The following is a 24,054-nucleotide window of genomic DNA, read 5'->3' as shown; positions in this document are numbered from 1 at the left end:
TACTGGTTCAGTAACAGGGTTGTTGATTTGTGGAACCAATTGCCGCGTAACATTGTGGAGGTGGGGTCCCTCGATTGTTTCAAGCACGGGTTGGACAAGTATATGAGTGGGATTGGGTGGTTATAGAATAGGAGCTGCCTCGTATGGGCCAATAGGCCTTCTGCAGTTACCTTTGTTCTTATGTTCTTATGTTCTTATGAAGTGTTAATCCCCCTCTCTTGTGAAGGGGGACTAGTAATGCGCGCACGTCCATCCTACGCATTGTGCTGTTCCTCTTCACTCTAAACTTATGTTGTGTACCTTGACTTTAGCAAAGCTTTTGATACAGTGCCACATGAGACTGATTAAAAAAAATAGGCTCATGGTATTGGGGGTGTTGTATCAAGTTGGATTAGGGCATGGCTATACCAAAAGAAACAGTATAAATGGAGTCAAGTCAGAGTGGGAAAATGTTGTAAGTGGAGTGCCTCCAGGCTCTGTCCTGGGACCTCTGTTGTTTATAATATATATAAATGATTTAGATTCAGGTTTGAGTAGCAACATTTGCAAATTTGCCGATGATACGAAAATCGGTAGGGAAATTAACACGGAAGAAGACTCACTATCACTTAAAGTTGATCTAAATAGGGTTTTGAAATGGTCAAAGGATTGGCAGATGCAGTTTAATACTGATAAATGTAAAGTTCTGAGGCTAGGTAATGAGGATAGTTACAAGATACGAGCTAGATGGTGTTGAGATTGCGAAGTCGGATTGCGAAAGGGATCTGGGAGTTATGATTAGTAAGAATTTAAAACCAAAAAATCAATGCATAAATGTACGTAATAAGGCAAATAGGACACTGGGATATATTAATCGAAGCGTTAGTAACACGATACCTGGTGTGGTTCTTCAGCTATATCTAGCTCTGGTTAGGCCCCATTTAGATTATGCAGTTCAGTTTTGGTCGCCCGACTATAGAATGGATATAAATTCACTTGAACGTGTCCAGCGTAGGATGACAAAGTTAATTCCCCAAATTAGAAATCTTTCATATGAGGAATGATTAGCAAAGCTTAAATTGCATTCACTGGAAAGGCGAAGAGTTAGGGGTGACATGATAGCGGTTTACAAGTGGATGAATGGATATAACAAAGGGGATATTAATAGGGTATTAAAAGTATCAACACAAGCCAGAACACGAAACAATGGGTATAAATTGGATAAGTTTAGATTTAGGAAAGACTTGGGTAAATACTGGTTCAGTAACAGGGTTGTTGATTTGTGGAACCAATTACCGCGTAACGTGGTGGAGGTGGGGTCCCTCGATTGTTTCAAGCGCGGGTTGGACATGTATATGAGTGGGATTGGGTGGTTATAAATAAGAGCTGCCTCGTATGGGCCAATAGGCCTTCTGCAGTTGCATTTGTTCTTAAACTTAACCCGTCCTCGCCCCTCCCCCCAACCCGTCCTCGCCCCTCCCCCCAACCTGTCCTCGCCCCTCCCCCCAACCCGTCCTCGCCCCTCCCCCAACCTGTCCTCGCCCCTCCCCCAACCTGTCCTCGCCCCTCCCCCAACCTGTCCTCGCCCCTCGCCCCTCCCCCCAACCCGTCCTCGCCCCTCCCCCAACCTGTCCTCGCCCCTCCCCCCAACCCGTCCTCGCCCCTCCCCCCAACCCGTCCCCGTCCCTCCCCCCCAACCCGTCCCCGTCCCTCCCCCCCAACCCGTCCCCGTCCTCGCCCCTCCCCCCAACCCGTCCCCGTCCTCGCCCCTCCCCCAACCCGTCCTCGCCCCTCCCCCCAACCCGTCCTCGCCCCTCCCCCAACCCGTCCTCGCCCCTCCCCCAACCCGTCCTCGCCCCTCCCCCAACCCGTCCTCCCCCCAACCCGTCCTCGCCCCTCCCCCAACCCGTCCTCGCCCCTCCCCCCAACCCGTCCTCGCCCCTCCCCCCAACCCGTCCTCGCCCCTCCCCCCAACCCGTCCTTTTAACACGTTGCATACTGTTAAGGCTAAAAATCATCGTTGTAGAAAATGGAAGCTGTTTTTATTTACTCCTTTACCGTTTTGGGCGTGTGGTAGGTTGGTAGGATAAGAGCACTTTAGTACGACGGTTTCTTGACGTTGGGGAACCTTAAGAGGACGGGCTGTACCTACTAGTTGGGCGTGGAGTGCATAATAAGCTTATTAAACCTGCAAGTAATTAGTCGACAAATGACTAAGTTTCAAGATGCCTGGGGTGTAGTACCGGGCCCGCTGCCAGTAACCTTTCCTGCACCACTCACACTCCACCACTGGAATACGTCACGGACAAAATAAACGGAAAAAGCTATTGAGGTAGGTGTTGGGATCCAGGGAATTGTGGAGAGGTTATTTCCTGGTATTGCCCCGTCTCTCAACCCCCTGCCGTGTGGGGGCTGTGTTGCGACTCACGTGTTGCACACTCTTGTGGAAGTGGGTCATGTGGATTGCTCACACCAGGACTCATGGAGGGAGGGAGGGAGGGAGTTAACAGGGGGGTAAGCATCAAGTCATTATGACTATATAGCACTTGGAAGAGGTCAGGATTAGGGTTACCTGCTTGATGGGGTTCTGGGAATTGTTCTACTCCCCAAGCCCGGCCCGAGGCCAGGCTTGACTTGTGAGAGTTTGGGCCACCAGGATGTTGCTTGGAGCGGCCCGCAGGCCCACATACCCACTACAGCCCGGTTAGTCCAGCACTACTTCGAGGAAACAATCTAGTTTCCTCTTGAAGATGTCCACGGTTGTTCCGGCAATATTTCTTATGCTCGCTGGGAGGACGTTGAACAGCCGTGGTCCTCTGATGTTTATACAGTGTTCTTTGATTGTGCCTATGGCACCTCTGCTCTTTACTGGTTCTATTCTCCATTTTCTTCCATATCGTTCACTCCAGTACGTTGTTATTTTACTGTGTAGATTTGGGACCTGGCCCTCCAGTATTTGGAGTGTTTGGGATGGGGGAGGGGGGGGGGGAGAATGGTGCCCAACCACTTGTGGACGGTCGGGAATTGAACGCCGACCTGCATGAAGTGAGATCGTCCCTCTACCGTCCAACCCAAGTGGTTGGACACACACATGTATGGAGCCATTCCGCCAGCCAAATTATATAATAATAATAATATGACGAACTTGAGTTTTGGAGAACTCTTTCAGCTAAGCCCTGATGCTAAGAAAATAGTTAGAGGGATAGAGGATAGAAGCCCTAAATCAGAAGATAGTACATACAGAATATGCAGTCATAGTCAATGAGACATGTTTAAAAGAAAACCTGCTGCCAGTATACACCAATATATATATATATATATATATATATATATATATATATATATATATATATATATATATATATATATATATATATATAATATGGTATTTCTTTTAAGTTGTGTAGAGAGGGAGGCCCTCTGCTCTTATACACCAATCCTTACATTTCTTCATGGCTAATAACTAGCGTAACCTTTCAGATTAAGTGAGCGCTAATGGTGGTGTTGGTTGTGTGTTTCAGGTGAGCCAGCCAGGTGTTGAGGACGGGCAGTGGGCCGCCACCACTCCCAGGGACCACGGTATGTGTTTACTGTCATTAGTTCTACGGAAGGTTGGTGTGCTGGCGTGTTACCGGGGGAGCACGCGGGCTGACACACCTACGAACAGCACAACAATGTCGTCTTACATATGCTACATTGTGCGGTCATTGTAACAAATGCCTTTAGCAAACAGCAGGTATAAACAAATCTACAAATCCAATGCTCCATAGGTTTTCGAGCCTATGGAGCATTTATCATATCTACATTTGATGGTGTGTATGGAATTCCTCCACTTCACATTTCAGTCCATGCGTGTGGGTTAGGGGGAGTGTGTGGATGGGGTTATAATACAACCTCTCCTCAGTAGCGATGATACTATAGTTTATAAGTCACCATGAACTGTATAGTACTTACGGGCTCACTGTAGTCCGTGCTACATGGCCATTTCGTTCCCCAGTAGCCAAATCTAAAGCAAAACAAAAAAATCAATTATTTAGCAACATAGTACCCCTCAATTATTTAACAAATGTATCCACTGATTCCTTTGGTTCTCGCCAAAGAAATTTTAGTTTGGTTCGGTCTTTCTCCTCATGAAGGAGGAGCTCTGAATTGTCAAAGATCTAGGAGCTGACAATCTAAGAGCTCTAGATTGTCAAAAGTGTTTAGACTGGGAGTTCCATTCCAGGACACGTTGGTCCCCAGTGTGACCGTGTGCGCTCCAGTATTTGTTGACAAATCGGAAGGGTTAAACAAGCAATACCGCAGTGGAAAACATGCGTAATTGTGTATGCATGGCTTGCAAGCAGGCTGAAACCAAAATTAGTGGGGGAAAACAAATCAGTGTAAAATTTTTTTAGAAGGAAATAGTGCAGATGCACCTAGTGACCGCTGTGAGAGGATAGCGAGAGTCGCAGGCAGGTAATTAGTAACTTATGCAGGCGATGAGTCACAATAACGTGGCTGAAGTATGTTGACCAGACCACACACTAGAAATTGAAGGGACGACGACGTTTCGGTCCGTCCTGGACCGAACCGAAACGTCGTCGTCCCTTCAATTTCTAGTGTGTGGTCTGGTCAACAATTAGTAACTTAAGTCGGTAACCACGTGAGGTCACCAACCCACAACCAAAGGTTCTGCAACCCACCACCAAATAAACTCGGTGGCACTAGAAATATGCTCGTCACAGACCTCTAGGGGAAAGAGGAAGAGATGCAGACTGTAAAGAGGACGACGTTCCCTCTATAGACGAAGAAAATGAAACGCAGAACGACTTGAACGCCCCACGCTATCTCAAGAATGACAAAGAATGCTAGGTGAAAAAATAGAAACGATTTAACTAAAGCTACAAGAATCGTGTAAAATCCAGGAGAGGCAGAGAGCAAAAGGCCATCAGTGAAAGAGAGAGAAATCCGAAATACGTTTCCTCGTGTGCAAAATCTAGAATAAAAACTGTATCTAGTATTAGGCCCCTGCGAAAGGGAGATGGAACTTTCACTGATGACAAAGAAATGAGCGAAATACTGAGGTAACAGTACGATTACATTTTCAGTGAGCCACTAAACATTAAAGATTTATAATCCAAACGAATCTTTCATCAATGTGATACAACATCAAATCATATATCAGATGTCTCCCTACCCCCCCCCCTCCCTGAATTTTGAAATAGCCATAGACAGTATGCCTATGTACTCTGCACCAGGCCCTGATTCTTGGAACTCCATATTCATCAAGAACTGTAAAAAACACTATCGCAGGCCCTAAACATGTTTTGGAGACAGATCCTAGATACTGGTGTTATTCCTGACATAATTAAAACTGCAGAGATAGCACCACTCCATAAAGGAGGGAATAAATCAAAGCCACAAATCTACAGGCCGATAGCACTAACATCACACATGATCAAAATCTTGAAAAAGAGTGATTAAAAGATGGATCACAAAATATATGAAATCCCAGCATCTCCATAACCCCGGACAACATGGGTTCTAATGGGGTGAGAATAGCTTGAGCTACCTCATCCCTTTGTGTGTATTTTACCTCAATAAACTTATTTCAATTTCAACATGGGTTCAGAACAGGGCGCTCTTGCCTGTCACAGTTGCTGGACCACTATGACATGGCACTAGATGCCATGGAAGACAAACAAAACCCTGATGTAATTTACTCAGATTTCGCAAAAGCCTTCGACAAATGGTACCATGGTGTTGTGTGTACTCGATAAGCACCTCCAAAGGATACCTGATCAACCAGGTTGCGAGCAGCCGCGTCCAATAGCCTGGTTGATCATCAGCCAGGAGGCCTGGTAAGAGACCGGGCCGCGGTGACATTAATCCCTGTAATCAACGCAAGGTAATTATAAGCCCAGGTACCCCCTGCCCCCCCCCCCTCCCTGGCGTCTTTGGTCCCCCTTTACCCCCTCCCCCACCGTGCTTGGCTCCCTCCGTCTCTGCCCCTCCCCGCCCCTCCCCGTCGCCTCCGCACCGTAGTAAGAGTGTGAGTGAGGGGGACGACCTCAGTGGCAGGTGGCACTATTAGTGTGGTGGGAACCAGGTGACGCCACTCTGGCACTCGGGCACAAGAGGGGGGGGGTAGTAGGTGGGAATTGGGGACGGGTCGGGGTTAATGGTTGGCTGGTGGGAGGGGGAGGTCGTGTATGGTTAAGTGGTGGACACCCACACCACCTGGAGCGGGTTCACGGAGTTCTTTTACTCCCCAAGCCTGGCCTGGGGCCAGGCTTGACTTGGCATAACTTGGTCCAACAGGCTGTTGCTTGGAGCGGCCCGCTGGCCCACATATCCACTACAGCCTGGTTGGTCCGGCACTTCTTGTAAGAACTTATCTAAGTGCCTTTTGAATACATCCACCTTTGTTCCAGGTGGATGTATTCACCCATACACTCACCCATTCACTCTTCCTCTCTCACCCACACTGCACACTCGCCCACACTGCACACTCGCCCACACTGCACACTCGCCCACACTGCACACTCGCCCACACTGCACACTCGCCCACACGAGACACACTCGCCCACACGAGACACACTCGCCCACACGAGACACACTCGCCCACACGAGACACACTCGCCCACACGAGACACACTCGCCCACACGAGACACACTCGCCCACACGAGACACACTCGCCCACACGAGACACACTCGCCCACACGAGACACACTCGCCCACACGAGACACACTCGCCCACACGAGACACACTCGCCCACACGAGACACACTCGCCCACACGAGACACACTCGCCCACACGAGACACACTCGCCCACACGAGACACACTCGCCCACACGAGACACACTCGCCCACACGAGACACACTCGCCCACACGAGACACACTCGCCCACACGAGACACACTCGCCCACACGAGACACACTCGCCCACACGAGACACACTCGCCCACACGAGACACACTCGCCCACACAGTACAAAGTATGCGTGTGAAGGTCTGGGTGAGGAGGGAGGGAGGTGTCAAGTGACAGAGCCTGGACGCTAGACATATTAACCTTGACTGACGGGGCGGGAAGAGCCAGTGTGTCACCACACTGGCTGCCCGGGAGTCACATCCCTCTCCTCGACACGCCACCTGGGGCTTGCTTGCTTGCTCTTATCAACACAGCTGGCCACGGGAGCACGCTACTACTGTTGCGCCACTCATCCTGTGAGTGAACACACCGCCATAGCAGCATGTACAACACTCCCCGATAGGAAGAAAACCCGCTGAGTTGTTCATCCTGTCACCTGTACCCAGACACAGCTGGGACTTGCTTAACTCTCCCGTGTGGAGGCCCAAAGGTTTCGCTTCCCATAGCGCATGGTAAACATTATCTTGAGATGATTTCGGGGCTTAGCTTCCCCGCGGCCCGGTCCTCGACCAGGCCTCTTTTTTGTTACACCCCCCCCCCCGGAAGCCGCCCGTAGCAGCTGTCTAACTTCTAGGTACCTATTTACTGCTAGGTAACAGGGGTATCAGGGCGAAAGAAACATTTTGCCCATTTGTCTCCGCCTCCACCGGGGATCGAACCCGGTGGATCGAACTCAGGACTACGAATCCGAAGCGCTGTCCACCCAGCTGTCAGCCGCCTAACCATTGCGCCTTGGGCATTAGTTTTCCCCTGGAACACGACCCGTCAATCGGTTTACAACCAGGTTCCCAGTTACTGCTAGGTGAACGGAGGGGGAGAGCTAAGGAGGTTCTGAACTACCCCACCATTTGTAAAGTAGCCCTTATTAGCTTTTGATTTAATGGCATTGTTTATTTTTTGCTGCGCTCGCTCTCGTCAGTTGTTCCTTCCCCTTTTGTTTCTTGCCCTTCATCTCCCGGTCCACCCTCTCCCACTCCTGCTAGACCTCCCGGTGTTGGTAAGATTACTATTTAAGGAACCACTTGGCACCAGTAAAAGTATTAGGTAAAGGCCAGACATCCCGCGGGTGTTGGGATGCTACGTTCCTCGCGATGCCCCAGGGCGAGGGAGGGCCGCAGCTTTAACAAACTCAAGGTAGAGTGCCACCATTGTTTATATGCCTCTGTCAAAATGCCAGCTTAGCGTTGGTTAGGGTTCAATAGAACGTTGATTATGGTTCTGTCAAATGCCAGCTTAGCGTTGATTAGGGTTGTCAAAATGCCATCTTTAGAGTAATAGCATTTAAACTCGCTGCTATTGAGTGTATTCACGAGTCTGTGGTATTATTTGGAGTAAAGGGAGCAAAGATGATGCAGAGGTACGAGAGAAGAGGTGCACCTTGCTGACACGATGTGTGCTTGCTAGCTACACTAGTCTTCTGTCAGGGAGCTGCAAGTGGCTGTGCTTGTGGAGGGTGAGCTCCGGCTCCTTGGCTGACTCCATACAGTTTCAAATGTAGATAATGATAGAGCTCGAGAAGCTCAGGAATCTGTACACCAGTAGATTGACAGTTGAAAGGCGAGCCGAAAGAGCCAGAGCTCAACCCCCACAAGCACAACATACACATACATACTGCAGGTAATTGGCCGTGTGTGTAGTGTCTCGTGTCTTTTAGCGAGTTCATATGATGACAGTCCTTCCCCCTCTTCTCCCTCATTTTTCCCCCTGTTCCATGGTGACGTGAAACCCTCCCTAGCACCTAGAAGACCTTGCCGTAACCACTTCCGGTGGGGACAACAGCAACAGCAGCAGCAGCAGCAGCAGCGGCAGCGTACTATTCCCGCCCGGCGCCTTTGTCTCCGGGGGCGCGCTCTTGGCCCAAGGGGTGGAGTGTAGGCGTACACACGCACCTCTCCTGTTACACCATTACTGGTGGCCTTGGTGCCCTGGGTGTCGTTGACGTGTGCCCGCCATCTTTATTGTGGTCGCTCTGGTCGTCGTCCTGGTTGTGTTGCGACCATCACCACCGTGTTCTCTTTGGACGTCCCTGTTCTCTTTGGACGTCCCTGTTCTCTTTGGACGTCCCTGTTCTCTTTGGACGTCCCTGTTCTTTTTGGACGTCCTGTTCTTTTTGGACGTCGTCGTCGGCGTCTTGGACGTCCTTATCGGAATCATTGGTACGATTAAGCCATATATTTATTGTTTAAGTTTGGATATTTGTATTTGTTCTAATACTGTACTGGGTTAAATGTTACACACGTTTGGAGCTGTGCTGTCCCCTCTTGTAGTACCCCCCTCCCTCTCCCACTTCCCCCCCCTCCCTCTCCCACTTCCCCCCCCCTCCCTCTCCCACTTCCCCCCCCTCCCTCTCCCACTTCCCCCCCTCCCTCTCCCACTTCCCCTCCCCCTCCCTCTCCCACTTCCCCTCCCTCTCCCACTTCCCCCCCCCTCCCTCTCCCACTTTCCCCCCCCTCCCTCTCCCACTTCCCCCCCCTCCCTCTCCCACTTCCCCCCCCCTCCCTCTCCCACTTCCCCCCCTCCCTCTCCCACTTCCCCCCCTCCCTCTCCCACTTCCCCCCCTCCCTCTCCCACTTCCCCCCCCTCCCTCTCCCACTTCCCCCCCCCCTCCCTCTCCCACTTCCCCCCCCTCCCTCTCCCACTTCCCCCCCCTCCCTCTCCCACTTCCCCCCCTCCCTCTCCCACTTCCCCCCCCCTCCCTCTCCCACTTCCCCCCCCCTCCCTCTCCCACTTCCCCCCCTCCCTCTCCCACTTCCCCCCCCCTCCCTCTCCCACTTCCCCCCCTCCCTCTCCCACTTCCCCCCCTCCTCCCACTTCCCCTCCCTCCTCCCACTTCCCCTCCCTCCTCCCTCTCCCACTTCCCCTCCCCCTCCCTCTCCCACTTCCCCTCCCCCTCCCTCTCCCACTTCCCCTCCCCCTCCCTCTCCCACTTCCCCTCCCCCTCCCTCTCCCACTTCCCCTCCCCCTCTCTCTCCCACTTCCCCTCCCCCTTCCCCTCCCTCTTCCCCCCCTCTCCCCCCCTCCCTCTCCCACTTCCCCTCCCCCTCCCCCTCCCTCTTCCCCCCCTCTCCCCCCCTCCCTCTCCCACTTCCCCCCCCCCCTCCCTCTCCCACTTCCCCTCCCCCTCCCTCTCCCACTTCCCCTCCCCCTCCCTCTCCCACTTCCCCTCCCCCTCCCTCTCCCACTTCCCCTCCCCCTCCCTCTCCCACTTCCCCTCCCCCTCCCTCTCCCACTTCCCCTCCCCCTCCCTCTCCCACTTCCCCTCCCCCTCCCTCTCCCACTTCCCCTCCCCCTCCCTCTCCCACTTCCCCTCCCCCTCCCTCTCCCACTTCCCCTCCCCCTCCCACTTCCCTTCCCCCACCCTCTCCCACTTCCCCTCCCCCTCCCTCTCCCACTTCCCCTCCCCCTCCCTCTCCCACTTCCCCTCCCCCTCCCTCTCCCACTTCCCCTCCCCCTCCCTCTCCCACTTCCCCTCCCTCTCCCACTTCCCCTCCCTCTCCCACTTCCCCTCCCTCTCCCACTTCCCCCCCTCCCTCTCCCACTCCCCCCCTCCCTCTCCCACTCCCCCCTCCCCCCCCTCCACCTATTGCACATCCGTCCATGCCTCTCCTGATCCAACTTGTGGCGCCACTTGCGACCCTACACAGTCATTGTGGTGTGGCGGTGATAATCCAACTGTGGCCACGTGTAGCACAAGGTCATGGTCACGGGGGAAGCGTGTTGAACAGTCTCGGACCTCTGATGTTGATAGTTCTCTCTCAGAGTACCTGTTGCACCTCTGCTCTTCAACGGGGGTATTCTGCACATCCTGCCATGCCTCCTGGTCTCATGTGATGTTATTTCTGTGTGCAGGTTTGGGACCAGCCCCTCTATACTATTTTCCATGTGTAAATTGTGTGTGTCTGCCGCCTGCGCTCAAGAGAAGATACCCAAGCTTTTTCAAAACAAAATTACATTGTTTCAGAAGTGTCTTGTAGAAACTGGTAAGAGCAATTATAATATATAGTTTCCAGGATTCATTGCTTACCTCTTGTGAAAATCGTGAAGTTGTTGTTTAGTCAGTTTTGTTTTTTTGTATCGAGGCAGATATTTTCTTCCCTGAGTCCATGTATGACTAACCCTCCTGTGAGGTGGGGATATTACATGAACTTGTAGCTATAACGGTATAGGTTAAGTAATAATTGTAATTAAGAAGCAATAAGATGCTTATCTTAACATACTAAGAAGGTTAGGTGAGATCGGTGTTTTCTATGAAGCTTTTCAAGGTAAACTAAAATATTTACAATCAATTAGTATGTCACATATGCACTTATTAAATAAGCCAATATTGACTATAAGCAAGTGCGAGAACGGGTTGCATAGTTAGTTTTTGATCTACACTGTGTAATCTTTCATATAGAATAGGGTAGCAGCACATTGCTGTGTATACCTAAGTTTCTTAATAAAAAAAATTAAGCAATAAAGGTTTTAAATTAGTGTGTATTATTAACAGTATTATCCTTATTAAATCATGTGAACCTTGGATCATTAAGATCTCTTGTTGATATGTAAGTCATATTTCTTTTGTATCATTCATTAAATTGTTCGTTGTCTCAATGTTTCACTAATTTGGATATGCTCTACAAAAGATAGGATAAAAATAAACCAGAATTATTTCATTATATTGTTTAAATAACTGCATCAATATTTTTTACAGCTGACACAATTTTGTTTACTCACAGGTGCACTTATCTATGAAAAAAGCAAATTAGGTTTAGACATAAATAAATTAAATTAAACAAATTAAATTAAAACACAGAGCCAAATTGTTTAAGAGGGGAAGAGGTCTTGGACACACACGTGTTCAATGCTGCGACTCAGCCAAGCGATGGACCTCATCACACAGCACCGCTCCTGTGCCAGGTAAGTCCACTACGGGCTCACCATAGCCCGTGCTACTTGGAACTTGTTCCGAGTGGCTGAATCTATAACAACAAACCTCATCACATAATGATAAATGTAAACCATGGTTGTTAGGCCCTGACTAAATACAGGAAGAAGGCTCTTCAGTCTGTAGTGTGCATACAGGTAACACAACAGTACTGTAGAACATGCACATTGAGTCGGGTTTGTTCTAGACTCTCACTCGAGAATTCCGGGTTCGAGACCTGAGCGGGACAGAAATGGTTGGGCGCATTTCCTATCACCTAATGCACATGTTCACCTAGCACTAAGTGGGTACCCAAGGGTTAGTCGGCTTGTTGTGGAGTACCATACTGGGGAGGGTCAGTAATTTGACCTTTGGGAGGGGAGGACCTCGATATAAACCTAACATGTACACATACACTCTGGCTGCCTGTCCCCGACACAATTAATTATTATTATTAATTATATACATGTTAGACTTGTATCGAGGTCCCCCCCCCCCAGGATGCAGCTTCACAAGAAGTTGACTAACTCCTGAACTAGCTATATACTTACTGCTAGGTGACCAGAGGCATGAGGAGATAGTAAATGCGTCCAAGCATTCTTGTCATCACCTACTCTATATCTCAAGTTCTCCAATGTTTATTTACGTAATAACTACTGTAATAATATCTTGCTATTATAAATCTAAATATAATATAAAGACATATTTACTACCAGTTTAGAGCAGAGAATGTATATATAGTTAGCATGAAGGACTCATTCTTAATGAGATTCGCCAGCAAAAATTTGTTTATAATCGATCCTCCGGTTTGTGTAGTAGAGGAAAATTGAGTTTATGTATTCAGTTTATGTAAAGCTAAGAGTGGTCCAGAGCGCTCTTAGCGCGACAGTGTTTACTTATGAAGATTTTCCTTCATAAATGCCTACCTGAATCCTGACGTAGCCGCTACGAAGATGCCAAGAAGGAAAACGTTCTAAGTAGATAGGAACATAATACAGAAATAATAATTTACACGTGGAAAATAGTAGAGGGGCTGGTCCCAAACCTGCACACAGAAATAACATCACATGAGACCAGAAGACATGGCAGGATGTGCAGAATACCCCAGTTGAAGAGCGGAGGTGCAACAGGTACTCTGAGAGAGAACTATCAACACCAGAGGCCCGAGACTGTTCAACACGCTTCCACTACACATAAGGGGACATAACTGACAGACCCCTCACAGTGTTCAAGAGAGAACTGGATAAGCACCTCCAAAGGATACCTGATCAACCAGGCTGTGACTCAGTACGTCAGGCTGCGAGCAGCCGCGTCCAACAGCCTGGTTGATCCAGTCCAGCAACCAGGAGGCCTGGTCGACGACCGGGCCGCGGGGACGCTAACCCCTGGAAGCACCTCAAGGTAACCTCAAGGTAAGTACTGTACGTGCATAACTGCTTCGTGAATCTGGCCCCAGGTTCAGATTCATACATCAGGCTGCGAGCAGCCGCGTCCAACAGCCTGGTTGACCAGACCATCAATCAGGAGGCCTGGTCAGAGACAGGGCCGCGGGGGCGTTGATCCCCAAAATCAACGCCAGGTAAGGTAACCCCCCCCCCCCCCCCCTCCGTTTCTCCCCGGAATATGTGGCCACTCTTCATGTAATATCTGGCCGCGTTGATCCCATCCCTCGCGTCACTGGGAGGAAGGCTACGTCATGTGCGTGCTCTACAGGATGTTACTACAGTGACGGCCACCACGCGCCCGTATCCTGCAGTTACTCCCGCCCCGACAAGCCTTCCCGCTATTATCTTTGGTTTAACAAGTGCGATATTTTTATTTTTTTATTTATATATTCAAGCTGTTACATTCTCGTACAGCCACTTCGGGCAAGTCCTTAATACCATATTCCCCGGATATATAGGACTAAGCCTCGGCCTGGCCTCAAGCCAGGCTTGATAAGTGATACTCGACTGGCAGGACTTGGGTCTGCCAGTCGGATAAGATGTGGGTTAAGATTTAGATATTGGCTCCCTCAACAACTCGAGAAAGGCGCCACAAAATTTTCACATATCCATACATTAAAACATTGATTGTAACCATGATATATATGTACATTGATTGTAACCATGATATATATGTGCTTCAGCCTACAGTTTAGACCTATTGTCTTGTGTATGACCCTCTGTTCTGTGTGACAGTGAATACCAAGCATTATCCTCATTTTAATAAGACTATCAAAATCCTCAGATTAGGCAAAATTGTAATTAACTTTATCAATAAAGATGTTAATAATAACAAAATTTTCAAATGTGTGTTTTGAGTTCAGTTTTCATCGTGTACATGTTCCTGGCATTAAACATACTGTAGGTGAAAAAAAATTAATTGCATCATTTCAGACAGCTGTTCAGGTACTTTTAATGAGAAAATGAAGTAATCTCAAAAGGCTAGAGAAGCTTAAGGTGTTTCTACCCCGGTCACAGCTGTTAACACATGTTACACCTGTGCACCAGCTGCATGCTGTGGTATAGCTTCACGTTTATAGAACTTTTCCCTGGCCAGTAGTTTTCTTTCCTGTGTGGAGCCTCTCGCCCACACACGGCACGCTTATATTCCCACTGCAGTGTCGGCAGTCTGTGGGTGTTTCTCAGCTGCCCACTCCTCGCTTCTCTCAGAAGAATTTTCTTTCTACACCTGGCCCGGCTACACCTGGCCCGGCTAGGTGACCAGCAGGAGAGCGTGCACCACCTCCGCCCCTCGTCCTCCCCTAGGCTCGTGACCTCCGGGAACACAACACATCCACACTCTGGGAATGTCTCGCACTTCCTCTCCGGGGATACCACCCGACCCTGGAGGACGGGGGTCGTATCCTCCAAGAGCCGGTAACTCCTTCACTAGTCACTACTGTCACCACCGCTGACGTCAGCTGTTTTCATAGAATGTTATATCCTTTGTGATGGGGCCTTGTCACCACCAGTCTTAAGGCCATGGTGCCTCGTTCTCACTCCTGATGCTTCTCTTCACCATCTTGGTTGTGTTCGAGGTGCTTGAAATGTTTTCTTCCTCATCTCTGAGGAGGTACGAGCTGATGCCTTATAAAACTCCGAGTATGTCTGGTTGGCATACCTTTAAGCTAACTATGGTTCAGTGGGCATGGCTGCCTTCGTTAAACAAATGATTTCCTAGAGGCCTCCAGGCGCGGCTAATACCACCATTGATGACCAGACCACACACTAGAAGGTGAAGGGACGACGACGTTTCGGTCCGTCCTGGACCATTCTCAAGTCGATTGTGAGAATGACAATCGACTTTAGAATAGTCCAGGACGAACCGAAACGTCGTCGTCCCTTCACCTTCTAGTGTGTGGTCTGGTCAACATAATTTAGCCACGTTATTGTGACTCATCGCTTGCAGTACTACCATTCACCCGGTGGTGAGACGTATAAATTTTATCTAGCAATGACAATCCATAAAGAGCAATGCAAGCGCTGATCGGAATTACTTGGAAACGATGGGACCAGTTTGCAGGGTCAGACTGCCGACATGCAAATCGGAATCTCCCGCGGCGGAATGACCACAGTGGTTTGTCCAGGGATCACGAAACAGTTTTTAATGCGGCCAAGGCATGTAGTTTACCACCACCCACCTCGCTAGTATGTCTCGCCTCTGCTGGAAATAAGTGTTGCGGCTTCAGTCTGGGTTCAGGTTCAAGTACCTTTATTGAGACAATAAAATACATCTCAAAGGGGGGGGGGGGCCCGATGGCTGAGTGGACAGCGCTCGAGGTTCGTAGTCCTGAGGTTCCGGGTTCGATCCCCGGCGGAAGCGGAAACAAATGGGCAAAGTTTCTTTTACCCTGCTGCACCTGTTCACCAAGCAGTAAATAGGTACCTGGGCGTTAGACAGCTGCTACGGGCTGCTTCCTGGGGGTGTGTAACAAAAAGGCCTGGTCGAGGACCGGGCCGCGGGGACGCCAAGCCCTACAATCATCTCAAGAAAACCTCTAGAAAAAAAAGGATAGAATAGCTTAGACCCTTTCTACCCTCCTTTACTTAGTCTCTCAAGGGGCGCACAAATCCAGTCTGTACAAATTCACAAATCACAGTACAAGAATCATGTTTAACATTGCAGGTTAATATAGTAAGCACAGCATATAAGTGTTACACTCTTGGGGCAAAATGCTTGTAGCTCTTTAGTGCAGCCTGGGTGCGCACAGGGGGGCCCATGTTCAGGCTAGTATTGGCATGATTCGGGCCTCAACGTCCCCGCGGCCCGGTCCCCAACCAGGCTGTTGGACGCAGGCTGCTTGCTGCCTGATATCACAGCCTGGATGATCAGGTATCCTTTAGAGATACCTGATCAACAGCCAAAGATTTCAACACCAGTCCATTTACCACGTGTTCCTCTCTCCAGTAATCCATTTAACCCATTTAATATATATATTAATTAGTTAAATATTGACTTTTAATTGAATTCTAAATAAATAAAAAATGCACACATCGGCCGAGTTAACTTAAGGGTTCTACCGTTTATATTGGGCCTAAATCCGTCAGTCAACTAATCTTGATTAGACTTGGTTTAGCTCATTTTCCACGGACAAAATGTGCCAAATTAGTCTGAGATGACCTTTGAAGGTCGGAGATCCATTGCCCTGTGTACTCCTACTTCTTGTGCGACATGTTCCCATATCGTCGTATATTGCATCCGTTTTGTTTGTCAAAGAGAAATGTGAGAGGCACAATATGGATAACGTTGGCACGTGCCGTGTGTGTCTAGCTAGAGCAGCAGCAGCAGCGGCGGTGCTCAACACGTCCACCTCGGAGCACATCCATCTTTAAGGCAGCGTCAATGTATACTGGCTCTGGACGGTTGTTCTGTTTCTGAGGCGCTGGAACATGTTTCTCTCTCCTCTCTCTTCTTTCCTCTTTCTTTCTCTCTTCTCTTCTCATATAATATATATAAATATATATATTTTAAGATGAATAGGAAAACCAGGGATATACTGAACATCTTGTTTCAGATTCTTTACTTTAAAATGCATAACGTTTCGAATACTTCTCGTATTCATCATCAGATCTAAAAGAAAAAACAGAAATCACAATCAAATAACTGGTAAACAAAGAACTCATACTGAATACAATTGCCTATCAAAGAAAGGTAAATGATTAAAAAACAAAACACTTAAGCTTACTTAAAGTGATCAATACAAATAAAACTTATTAACTATCACATAGATAAAAGCTAATTCAAAAATCCATTAAATTACAAGACGAATTTTATAACTACTAAAACAAACCATACTATTAAACTTACGTGAAGTGATCAACAGGAGAGAAACTTGATACCTAACACATACACTTAGTACTATTACAAATATTCATATAATGACTACAATTCTACAAAAAATGTATATAAAATGCAAGCAGAATAAACGACAATTATAAAGTACTAACCAAAATCTTATAAGAACTCAAATATTAAACAAATCTAAATACCAGAAAATGTATTATATATCCTAAATAAAAAGATTATACAAATGTACAATGTCAAGACTTAAAATAAGTAAGAAAAGGCAAAGACATGGTAAACTAAACAAAATTATAATAAAATTAAACTACCAGAATGAACTATAAATCAAATTACAGGGCCTACTGTGCACTATACAGTGTACAATTGAAAAGCCGAGAGGTTGCTATTTAACAGAGGCCGCAGCTCCTTTATATATAAGGATTCCATTACTCTCAAGTCTGACTGGCCATTCATACAAGTGTCCAGAATTTTAAAATCAGATTCCAGCAGAGAATGATTAAACTCATAACAATGGTTTCTAATCTCCGAAAATGCTGGTTTAGACAATGGTAATCCAGTCCTAAAAGATACTCCCCGGTGCTCAAGTATCCTAATTTTAAAGTTCCGAATGGAACTCCCGATATATCCAGCATTACAGCTGGAACAATTATACATAAATACGACATTTGAGCACAAGGGGGTAGGCACTTTATCTTTAAATTTAAAATAAGAGCCTATGGTATTTGTGTTGACAAAAATAAATCTAAAGTCTACTTGAGGATAACAATGCTGCAACAGTCTCCTCAAACGACTCCTTACAGAAAAGCTAATAGTGCCATAAAATGGTAATTTAATAATTTATTTAAAATGGTAATTTAATAGACTTTAAACCAGTCTTGTACAGGAGATATGTAGATGACACTTTTTTGTTATTTAGGGACCAATGTCATATTGAGACATTTAGAGAGTATCTTAATGCACAACATAGTAATATACGGTTTACTGCAGAGTGTGAAGTGGATAATTCATTGTCGTTTCTTGATGTCAAAGTGAATAACCTTAATGGGTTCAACACTAATGTTTTTAGAAAACCAACTTTTACTGGTTTAGGTTTAAATTTTAATTCTTTTGTTCCTGATATTTTTAAGAAAAATGCAATTAATACTCTACTGAATAGAGCCTTTGTTTTATAAGAAGTTTCACCCATCGTGTAGGATTACTACAGTAGAAAGGGATATTAAATATATTAAATTACCATTTTATGGCACTATTAGTTTTTCTGTAAGGAGTCGTTTGAGGACACTGACAGGCTGCACTCTAGCCAGATTTCGCTCCCAGTAGGTAAACGACATATGGGATTACGAAGCAAGTAGTGTATTGTGAAGACTAGTAATAACAAACAGCAGATCCCATATAACTCTAATATATATATATATATATATATATATATATATATATATATATATATATATATATATATATATATATATATATATATATATATAATGTCGTACCTAATAGCCAGAACTCACTTCTCAGCCTACTATGCAAGGCCCGATTTGCCTCATAAGCCAAGTTTTCATGAAATAATATATTTTTTCTAATTTTTTTCTTATGAAATGATAAAGCTACCCATTTCATTATGTATGAGGTCAATTTTTTTTATTGAAGTTAAAATTAACGTAGATATATGAACGAACCTAACAAACCCTACCTAACCTAACCTATGTCTATCGGTTAGGTTAGGTTAGGTTAGGTAGCAGAAAAAGTTAGGTTAGGTTAGGTTAGGTAGGTTAGGTAGTCGAAAAAACATTAATTCATGAAAACTTGGCTTATTAGGCAAATTGGGCCATGCATAGTTGGCTGAGAAGTGCGTTCTGGCTATTAGGTACGACATATATATATATATATATATATATATATATATATATATATATATATATATATATATATATATATATATATATATATATATATATATATATATATATACTACTATATACCTCAAACATTTATGTATGTGATAATCATGATACTTTAATGGTAGGTCATAAGTGTAAATACATAGCTCTTGAAATAGAACATTCTCTGTAAGTAGCTGAGATTATAATTATAAGGTGTGAAGGATAGATCTAATTGTTGTAATAATCTACGTTGAGGTCTGATAAAGACCTTTTGTGCCCTCTGTAATGCTTTTTGCGCTACCGCTCACAGGATGGGTATGAGGGGCACAATTAACTAGCCCGCCTCCGGCGGCATTCAATTATCAAATGAATCCTTAAGCTGTTGTAGGATTTATGTGCGTGTTTTCCATAGTTATTAATTCCCTGCATTGTGCATAAATTATTTTTGAAGTTAAAAATTTGTCTGATTGCTCTTCAGAAGAGGAAGATCCTTCCTCTTCCCCATCCTTCCCCTTTTATCACCTTCCCTCCATACCGCCTCTGCCTTCCCCTCCTCCCACCCTACCCCATCTCCCTCCCATGCCAACCACCCTCCGCCCACGTAAGCAAACAAGCGATCAGATTGCGCTGATTCAAGTCAAACACTCATTATCACCCAGGCTAAGCTTAACCCACCATCTGCCTCCCTCACCTTAAATAGAACTCTTGTTTGCCATCAGCGATAGTGGGACTTTACTCATTGTTTTAAAACCTTTTTGTCTCTAGAACAGCGATAGCGATACAAGTTCCAGTACAAATTGGTGTGTACTATAGTGTTCAGCGTGAACAATGGACTTTTGTTGAAATAAGACTAATAGGGGTGGTAGGAGAGGAAAAGATTAAAGTGTTCAGTGAGATTCCACAAGGTTTTCAGTGAATACTCTTCACTTTCTTCTTCGAGGCTGTGGGTCCCTACAAATAAGAATTGTACAAATAGGAACGTGAACACATGCTAAGGAAGTTCTCTTAGAGCCGGAAAGTGTTCAAAGTATACAGAGGCAGCAGTAAGCTCTTTCGTCATTCGTGCTCTGTGCTGGAGTCAAACCGGTTTATGGCCGGCTGGAAGACTGTAAATATCATGTTTAATGTTTGATACCATGCAGACGGCTCCCATCGTCAGAACTGGTGCAAAGGTTAGGCTGGTGGGAGACTACTGTGCTATTTACAACTGCCAAACTTGACATTTGTCTCGGTCTTTGGGTAAGAGTGTCGTTGTCGACATTTGTTGAACATCTAATGTTCTTGCACTATTGAGTATTGAAGTGCATAATGATGCTCTTTACATTTGCAAGTCGTAATGTTCTTTGAGGAACTTGGTGAATCAGCATGACTGACAGAACCTTGAGGTTGTCTGGAGTTGGTTCCCGGTATCAGTGTCCCCGCGGCCCGGACTCTGACCAATCCTCTTGGCTGACGGTTTGGTCAGCCAGGTTGTTAGGTGTCGCTGCACGCATTCTGACTATAAATCACAACCCGGTTAGCGCGGATGCAAGCAGCCGTGTCTAACAGCCTGGTTGACCAGTCCAGCAACCAGAGGGAGAGTATTAAGACGCTGGGCCTTCAGTGTTAATAAAGTCGAGTATTTATTGCACCCAACCTTTCAGGAGAACTATTATACACTGTCTTGATCCTCATTAGTCTGGTAAAGAATTGTTCTCTGCTCCACAAAACACATTGAGACTTTCAGGCGCGCTCGGTAATTTACCTGTTGAGGGGAGATCATTATCAGGGGGAAGCGCCAAGCCATTAGACTATATAGCACTGGGGAAGGCGTCAGGATTATGGATTTGGGATGGGACGGGGGGAAGGAATGGTGCCCAACCACTTGGACGGTCGGGGATTGAACGTGAAGGCAAGCGGCCCGGTTTCCGACCAGGCCTCCCGGTTGGTCGTCTAGTCAACCAGGCTGTTGGACGCGGCTGCTCGCAGCCTGACGAATGAATCACAGCCTGGTTGATCAGGTATAATTTGGAGGTGTTTATAGAGTTCACCTCTTGAACACTGTGAGGGGTCGGCCAGTTATGTCCCTTATGTGTAGTGGAAGCGTGTTGAACAGTCTCGGGCCTCTGATGTTGATAGTTCTCTCAGAGTACCTGTTGCACCTCTGCTCTTCAACGGGTATTCTGCACATCCTGTCATGCCTTCTGGTCTCATGTGATGTTATCTGTGTTCAGATTTGGAATAGATTATTATGCATTTCTCTCGCCTGCGTTCTAAAGAGTACAGATTTAAAACTTTTAATCGGTCCCAATAATTAAGATGGTGTATAGAATGAATTCTAACGGTAAAGGATCTTTGCACGCTCTCCAGGTCAGCAATTTTTCCAGCTCTGAATGGAGATGTTAGTGTGCAACAATATTCCACCCTAGAGAGCACTAGCGTCTTGAAAAGTATCATCATTGGTATGACATCCTTGTTTGGAAGGTCCTTGTTATCCAACCTGTCATTTCTCTTGCAGTCGTGACAGCTACTTTTTGGTGTTATATAAAGTTAAGGTCTAATGACAGGATTACTCCTAGATCCTTTATATTGCTTTTTTCGTTCTATAGTGTGACTTGACTGTGCTTGATATATGGTTTCAGTTTTTATATTTTCCGTTTTTCCATAGCGCAGGAGCTGGAACTTTTCATTAAACGTCATAATATTATTATTAGATCGACAACCGAGATTGGGAAACTCGCTGTGTCCTCGATATTGTCTACTCGCATGAAAATCCTGGTGTCATGTACAAATGATGACAGTGATGCAGTTTGTATCCTTAACTGTGTCGGATATTTGGACGAAAAAAAAAGTACCGGAGCATTAACCTATGTTAATAGTGTTCTCTGGTTACTTTTTTTTTACTAGCATTTATGTGCAAACATTGGCATGTACGGACTGTCATCCTCGAGTCGTTTACATCAGTTAGGAAGTTGACGGTGGCAGGAGTTAGTGCTCTCCCCCCCCCCCCACTTGTTACCTGTGGCTGCTGCTTGTTTAAGGTTCGCTACTCGGAACAAGTTCCAAGTAGCACGGACTATGGTGAGCCCGTAACTTACTTGGCACAGGACCTGTGGCCTATGTCGACGCCTCTTATGGGGGGGGAGGGGTCATCGTGGGCCTGACCCACCCCCACACACCCCTGTTAGGGGGTCTGGTAGCTGAGCGGACAGCGCGCAGGCTCCTAATTCCGTGGCCCGGGTTCGATTCCCGGACCAGGACAGAAACAAATGGGCAAAAGTTCCTTTCACCCTGATGTTACTGTCACAAGCAGTAAATAGGTACCTGGGAGTTGACAGCTGTTACGGAGCTGCTTGGTGTGTGTGTAGTGTGTGTGTGTGTGTGTGTGTGTGTGTGTGTGTGTGTGTGTGTGTGTGTGTGTGTGTGTGTGTGTGTGTGTGTGTGTGTGGGAAAAAATAGTAGTTACAGTTGAGAGGCGGGCGAAAGAGCAGAACTCAACCCCCGTAAGAACAACTAGGTGAATACACCCCCCCGCAAGCAGCCCGTAGCAGCTGTCTAACTCCCATGAACCTATTTACTGCTAGGTAACAGGAGCATCAGGGTGAAAGAAACGTGGTGGTGGGTGGTGTGTGTGGCGGGGAGGTAGTGTACAGGGTGAAAAGAGGAGGGAGTGAAAGTGGGAAAAGGGTGGAGCAAGCCTGCCACGTCACCCACAACATCCCCGCCCCCTCCCGTGCCCCCTCCCGTGCCTCCTCCCGTGCCCCTGGTGCCCCCAGTGATGGGCAGCTGTACCCGGACAGGAAGTGCCAGGGCGCAGGAGGGGATGTCCCTGGGAAGTGGAGTCTCCCGGTGAAGTTAGTGACCGTCAGTGTAGTGTTAGGTGGTGGTGGGACTCGCTGGCCCCGGAGTGTTTATCTCAACATTGTGTTGACTAATACCAGCAAGGATACTAGCACAGCTTCACAGTGACTCGTCACGTGTACTACTGGATCAGGTAAGTGACCGCTGGTGGTGTTGGTCACCAGTCGTCTCCCCGGTCCCCCCTGAATAGGGGGGTCACGTATACGGGAGTGACTGTATAGGGAGGGTGACTGTATAGGTCTCTGTGATTTACCTGGGTGGTGCTCCATCTGCCACTACCACTGTTAAGACCAAACGCTAAACTTTATGCCCTCCCAAGTTTTGAACCCCACTGTCCTTTTCTTTCTAATGTCATGAATGTTATCGTTTGAACATTTGAGTCGAGTTTCTCAGGTGTGGGGGCGTGACCCAGGGTGTGTGGGGGCGTGACCAAGGTGGATGAGGTTATGGGAGTGTTACACTCCAAACCTGCCCTGAGGTCAGGCTTGACTTGTGAGAGCTTGGTCCACCAGGCTAGAAGCGGCCCGCAGGCCCACATATCCACCACAGCCTAGTTGGTCCGGCACTTCTTGCAGGAAACTTCCCAGTTTTTTCTTAAAGACTTCCAGGGGTCCAAAGGTCCTGGTCGAGGACCGGGCCGCAGGGACGCTAAGCCCCGAAAACACCTCAAGGTCAAGGGCTCGGGGGAGTAGATGAACTCCTGAAACCCTCTCCAGGTACATTCCACTCTTGTTCCCGCTACATTTCTTACACCTGGTGGGAGGATGTTGAACAATCGTGGATCTCATGTTTAGTGTTCTCTGCGTATATAGCACTCTACTCTTCACTAGCATTGTGTGTGTGGGGGCCAGCCAGAGGCTTACGGCCTGCGCAAGAATATCCATGTAAAAAAAAAAAAAAAACTAGAGTTTTGTTTACAATTATTAAACAGTTAATGCGCTCCGAAGCACCAGGAGGCTGTTTATAACAATAACAACAGTTGATTGGGAAGTTTTCATGCTTGTAAACTGTTTAATAAATGTAACCAAGGCCATCAAAGATTTAAGGAAAGATGTACACGTTCGTAAGTGCTTGCGTAACTGCTTCGTGAATCTGGCCCCTGGTGAACTTGGCTAGACTCACCCACATCTACCTTGGCTACCTTGAGGTACTTCCGGGGCTTAGTGTCCCCGCGGCCCGGTCGTCGACCAGGCCTCCTGGTTGCTGGACTGATCAACCAGGATGTTAGACGCGGCTGTTCGCA

General features: G+C 47.1%; 2 protein-coding genes across 39 annotated transcripts in view; one reads left to right on the top strand and one right to left on the bottom strand.

The window, feature by feature from the left end:
• Nucleotides 1–24,054, top strand: part of LOC123768787 (prominin-1) — a 274,739-nt gene that overhangs the window by 28,616 nt on the left and 222,069 nt on the right. The window contains exon 1 of one of the 38 annotated variants that reach the window (XM_045759590.2): nucleotides 22,786–22,944. The exons of the other annotated variants lie outside the window; for them this stretch is intronic. The gene's annotated coding sequence lies outside the window, so the exon portion shown is untranslated. Of the gene's footprint in view, nucleotides 1–22,785; nucleotides 22,945–24,054 lie in introns of those variants that run through there. 38 annotated transcript variants of the gene reach the window in all.
• Nucleotides 1–24,054, bottom strand: part of LOC138358749 (skin secretory protein xP2-like) — a 109,557-nt gene that overhangs the window by 28,417 nt on the left and 57,086 nt on the right. The window lies entirely within an intron of this gene.

The sequence above is a fragment of the Procambarus clarkii genome, chromosome 86 (genome assembly GCF_040958095.1).
Source record: "Procambarus clarkii isolate CNS0578487 chromosome 86, FALCON_Pclarkii_2.0, whole genome shotgun sequence".
In the NCBI taxonomy this organism is placed as follows: Eukaryota; Metazoa; Arthropoda; class Malacostraca; order Decapoda; family Cambaridae; genus Procambarus; species Procambarus clarkii.
Note: the sequence above shows the minus strand (reverse complement) of the source record. Positions and strands in the feature narration are given on the sequence as shown.